We start from the raw sequence: 6,000 nt of genomic DNA on the forward strand, positions 1-6,000 counted from the left end.
GAGGGCAGCGCTGCTGGCCAGCTCCAGGAGGAGCCTGTGCACATGGCCCGGGGCTCCCCACGGCCCCTGCGGAGGCTGCCCAGTGCCGGCAAGCCTGTGCTGCCCTGAGGGTACCGTCTGGCTGACAGCAGGGCCCTTTGTGACCTCCCTTTGTGACTCCCCTGCGGGGCGCCAGTGCGACCTCAGCCCCGCCGTGTCCAGGACGACGAGGTCGGGACAGGCTGGGAGCGTGCGGAGCTGGTGCAGAAGCAGCCTGAACACATCCACAGCTTTCCCAGCCACCCCCAGGCCCTCTGTAGGGCCAAGGGCTTTCTCCTCAGTCTCCCCTCTCTGAGGCAGGCAAGAGAGGCGGGGCTGCGGCTCGGCAGCTCCGCAGGGCCCTCGGGGGGCCCTCGGCCACAGCAGGCTGGGGAAGGGGCTGAGGCACAGGAGAGCTAGTGCCAGGGCCGGGCCTGGCCCGGCCGCTTGGTCAGGCCACTGCCAGCACCACCACTAGCACCCCGCTAGCGAGCCTCCCCGGCATTAGTTTTAGGCAGGCTTGTCTTAAAAAGAGTCCCAAAGCAGAGCCTTTTGGTGTTTCCCAACGAGACCTGTTGTTTGAACTAGTCCAAGCTGTATCCCCTGGTTTCTCTAGCACGATCCTTTGACAAGTCCAGTGTGAGGCTGGGACCATTGCAGGCCACCCACAAACCACCTTCTTCTGGAGATTTGCTGCTCCCTTAAACACCATGGCCTGTGTGTTCCCCCATGCTGCTGGGCAGGCTCCCTCAGCCTTGCAGCTGTGTGGGCCATGCTAGCCATGCAAAGAGAGGGTCCAGGCCCGGCCACAGCTTCCCCCCACGCCCATCCCACAGTGCCTTTCCTCCTTCCCACAGCATGGCAGAGGGACCCCCCAGCTGTCCCAGGTTGGCCTGGGAGGAGCATGGAGGCCCTGGCAGCCCCTCTGTGGCCCGGGAAGAGGGGCAGGAAGACAGAGGGCCCCGGCACGGCAGCTCTCTACCAGAGCCCGACCAAGTTTGCACACCTCAGCTGCTGCAGGCAGGTGAGTGAGGCGGCACTGCTGGGCTGGGCAGGTCTGGGGGCAGCGAGCCCGCCCTGCTCTGCCGCAGCCTCCTGTCTCTCCAGCAGCCTGGAGTTGAGGGCACCAGGGGGGGCTGGGGGCACGGCGGGGCCTGCAAATTGGGGCTCTGGCATTGGGGGCCAGCCAGGCCCAGGGTGCCCCAGGGAGCGAGAGGAGCCAAGGGCACCCAGCTCCTGCTCTGCGGCACAGGGCACAGGCAGGGGCAGGCAGCTCAGCTCGCCAGAGGTACTGCTGCTGCAGGACAGGGACAGTGGCTGACTGCCCTGGTGCACCTGGTGCATTTCCCTGCCTTGCTGTGCTCCAGCCTGGCACCCATCTGCTGGGCACAGCCCAGACCTGACCAGCTGGGGAGATGGCGTGTCAGGGCCCCACTTCCATCCTCCTTTCTCCATGGCAGCAGGCATGTGGCCAGACAGAGGATAACTCAGGGGTTTGCTCTAATCTCTCCTGCCAGCACCTACAGCTCTCCCTCCTCTCCTTCTTTGCTCGATCCAGGTTCTTCTGCCTGCAGCCATCTGGGTCTGCCAGCAGAGCAGAAAGAAGCTCTGGAGCCCAGCCAGGCCTTTTGCAGAGGCACAGAAAAGGTACTGACCAACGCTGCCATCTGCTTTGTGCCTGCACCTCTCGCTGGGTCTGTCTGCGCTCACACATGCCTTCCTGGAGGGCTGCTGCGTGAGCAGAGCCGCTCCCCTCCAGGCATCCCACAGCATCATGGCATCCTCCCCCTTTGCTTTCCCACCCTCATCCTTCCTTCCTCTTCCTTTGGGCTGGGCCACATGCAGGAGCTCTGCAGCTCTGAGGCCTCCCCCTGGGCACCACAGAGCAACAGGTGTCCCCCCAGGCAGCAGAAACTCAAGTCAGTGCCCTGGGGGTAAGAGGGACCCCTACAGGAGAGCCACAACCCTCTCTTCTCCTTGCAGACCCTCAGTGCTTTGGACGACGTGCTGCAGGTGTCTGTGTTCGATTCGCACACCTCCAGCCTCCTGGAGCTGCAGAGTATCTTGCAGGTCTGGTATTTACAAAGACCGGGCTTCACAGGGGTCTGTCTCTCACTCTGAAGGACAGTGACCGCTCCAAACTGAGCACCCTGCCCCCGCAAACTACCCCCGCCAGCTCCGACAGCAGAGACCATGCCGCAGGGACAGGAGCCAGCTCCCTCAGAGAAGCAGCAGGGTATCCACCATGCCCTTCCTCCAGCCCCCTCCCTGTCTCTTGGAGGCAGGCAGAGGCCAGCCCCCCCTCCACACAGTGCTTTGGTGTAATGGGAAAGGCCTGCCCACTGCCCCTCCTCAGCAACATCCCCTCCTCCCCCCAGACCTCCTTCATGCACCAAAGCAGTGGGAGGAGCTGGACCCTTCTTCCTACACCCCACACAGCTGGCAGCTGGCGGCTGGCAGCTGGCACTCTCATCTCACTGCCTCCCCCTCCCTCGAGCTTCCCTCCCCACATCTGAGCAAGGCAGAGACTAACTGCAACCTGCCCACCCTGCAAGGGCAGCCCAGCCCTGAGACTTGATTCCTCTGCCTTCCCGATGGGCTGTATCACAGCTTTGCCATTGCAAGCCCCTAGGGAACTTTCGGCCCCAAAGCCCTCTGCCCCTGGAGAGGTGCCTAAAGGCCTCTTCTGGAGGTGCGCGTGCAAAGGAGTGGAGGCTGCAGTGAGCATGGGCTCTGGCTACCTCCCTGAGCGTGGCAGCTCAGTCTGGGGATTTGTCCCCAAGGCTGGGAGGGCCTCTGGGGGCAGGAAGACGGTTAGAAGATTTGCTCCCGCCCCAAGGACGCCTTGGCGTGCGTGCTACCTAAACGCTACCAGACCCTTAGCAGAGCAGCAGCTCCTGGAACAGCTGTCACGTCCCAGGCCAGAGCACTGCTTTCTCTCTCCCAGGTCCTGCTGCCCTTCACAGAGTCCCAGAGAGCAGCTGAGTGCCAGAGGGCTGTGAGGAGGATCGCCAGGCTGAGCAAAGCACTCATCAGCTCTTCCTCTAAGGGGGTAAGGAGCCTCAGGCCCCGGCAACCTCCAGGCCCCCTGCCACACCTTGCCAGGGTCCCAGGATGCTCTGCACTTCCGGGCTCCCTCAGAGGCAAACCTGGACACAGCCTGTGGGACTCAGCAAGGCTCTGTCCCAAAGAGACTGTCTTTCCCCCTGCCTCTGTAGGCTTCTCTCTTCAGTCCCCGCTCTCTCAGGAGCCCCTCGGACTGCCCTGGCAGCATGATGGGAGCCTGGGCCTGGCAGCCCTTCCTGCCTTGCCTGCTGCCCAGCTGCTTTGGTACTCCAGGCCTGCAGAGTCCCCAGGCATGTCCCCTTCCCTGCTGCCACCTCCCCACTCACTGCCACATCCCCAGCCCATCAGCCCCCGGTTACGTGCTGCTGCTGCTCCGGCGCTTCCTTCCCGTGCCATGGAGCACACGGCAGGGTGGCTCCAGGTTGAGGCAGAGCCTCATGGAAGGACCAGGCAGGAGAAGAGGCTGTGGGGCCTGGTGTGACTGTGGAGATGGGCAGCCCAGCATGAGGGGGAAGAGGCACTCCACGGGGCCATGGCAGGAAAGAGCGGTGGCAGTGGGAGAGCAGGATGGAGGGAGGACCAAGGTCCAAATCCTCCTTTAGGCACCTAAGTGCCATGTGCTCAAAGGCATGGTGCGCAAATTCTGTCAGCCGCAGCCTGAGAGGGAGTGAGAAAGCAGAGAGGGCAGGTGGCCTGCCAGAGCCACGGGCTGCACGCGCTGGGCGCGAAGTAACAACAACTGGCTAAGGAGCCTGCCCTGGAGTTGCAGGAGCCCAGGCTGTGGGCTGGAGAGCAGGGAAAGGCAGCAGAGAGAGCAGGGGAGGAGGCAGAAGGACCACAGGACTGCTCCTGCAGTAGGGGATGCTGCCCCTACTGGGGACAGGCTCATTTCCCCATCAGCCTGGTGCTAAGCCAGGTAATCCTCAGCCTTGGCAGGGAGGCAGCCTCCTGCTCACCTTGCCATGGCTGCTGTGCAGGATCAGGGGTTGCTCAGAGGGAGGCGAGGTTGCCCCTTGGCTGGGCCAAACACCTGGCAGTATGCAGAGGCGGATGGGCTGGGACACACCCTGCCACAGCCCTCTCATCACGGCTGTGAGCAAGGTCTCGCCCCAACTGCCTCACCTTAGCCCTGCTCCCACTGCTCCCGCCCTCCCCCAGGCCTGTGTCCCCTCTGATGGCGTCAGAGACAAGCCTGCCCTCTCTGCAACCGAGGACTTCCACATGCTGGGGAAGCTGGTGGGGCGGCTCCTCCTCTGTTATGCTGTCAAGGACCAGGGCATCAGCTGTGGGGCTGCGGATGCTCTTCACTACCTCTACAGATTCGCCCTGCAGCGAAAGAGTAAGAGAAAGTGTCGTGGGTTGGGTCCTTCCAGGCACAGACAGGTGTCCAAGCAAAGCACCGCGCCACCCTGCCACGCTCCTCAGCCACAGGCAGCAACGGGAAACCCTTCCAGTGTAGGAGCAGGGGAGCAGCTGGGCTGCATCAGCCGCAGGGCCCAGGCAGCCCACCACCAAGAGGGCATGGATGAAGTCATAACCATGCACCTCTCCCGTCCAAGGGCTTCCGTCCTCCTTCAGGTGGCACAATGCCATTGAATTCACCCCCTGGTCTGGATCCTGGGAAGCAGTTGCCCTTCTCGAACTTCCAATGGGCATAGATCCTCCCTGGGAATTCTTGTGGTCCCCATATACTACCAAACTGCTCTTTCTCTGCCAGCCACAGATTGCTCCCGAGTGCTTTCAGGCTCCCATCTCAAATTTCCCATCCTTCATAGGGTCACAGAATCACAGCTTCCTTTTCCTTTTGGAAGGGAGCTCAGCAGGTCTCTGGTCCAAGTCCCCACTCAAAGCCTGTTTAGCTAGGCTGTCAGACCAGGTTGATCAGGGCTTTATCCACTTGGGTTGCAACCCCCGCCAAGGGTCTAGCTGCACAGCTTCTCTGGGCAACCTGCTCCAATGCTTGCCTGTCCTCGTGGGCAAAAAGCTGCTGCTTCTATTGTCGCCTTCTGATGCGACAATCTCCCGTTCGCCTGAGACGGCACGGAGGCTCCCCCAGCCTCCGGGCCAATGAGCACTGACACCAATATGAGGATGCTGCAAATGGCGTTTATTGTACGCATGTATTTGCTTATATACCTACAAGCACACTGCTATCTCTACGTCATATCCTTCCTCTTCCTTCCTCTTTCCGTGCCATCGCGAGATCTTCCGATCGCCGTTCCCTACATCTCCCCCTCCCCATGCTTTGACTATGCTATTTGCTTTAAATTGCCGTGTCGCGGGTTAAGCGTTCATAGTGTGGGTGTGGGTGGGACCACCCCTTTTCTAGCAGTTGTCTTACCAAGCATCTAAACACTAGTCTACATACTAATATACCTAGCACGAGCATCAGTAGCAGGTGCAACTCTTCTATTAGTAATTGCCTGGCCCATGGTCCTAGCCCAAGCCAATTACCACTACTGAACCCAGAAGGTCAAGCTCTTGCGGGTCCCAGGGCAATGACGCATTCAGCGTGTCAATGCTCTCTCAGCTTTGGTAGGTCTACGGTCAAATTCAATGGGACCCCTATTAAGCATGTCTTAAAAGGGCTGCCCCGCACCCACCAACGTCAGGCAAAATTGCTTATTTCCTGTCCGGTTTGTCAGGTGAGCCATAGATTGTTACTACCCCATTTCGCTAACATTGGTTCGCCTTTCACCCCTTGGAGTTCCAGTCCCAGCATCGCTACGAGGAGAGCTACTTGGGTTGCTCCCCCTGCCATCTTCTAGGGTTTTCTGGTTATGCGTTCTTCTTGCGGTTTCACGCGCCTTTTCTCATCTGTTCTTCTTCTCCTGTCTGCTGTCTTTGCTGCTAGAAGGGATCATCAGCTTTTCAGGGTGGTCCTCCCCTGCAATAAAACTCAGACATTCATTAATT

Source organism: Dromaius novaehollandiae, chromosome Z (assembly GCF_036370855.1).
Source record: "Dromaius novaehollandiae isolate bDroNov1 chromosome Z, bDroNov1.hap1, whole genome shotgun sequence".
NCBI lineage: Eukaryota > Metazoa > Chordata > Aves > Casuariiformes > Dromaiidae > Dromaius > Dromaius novaehollandiae.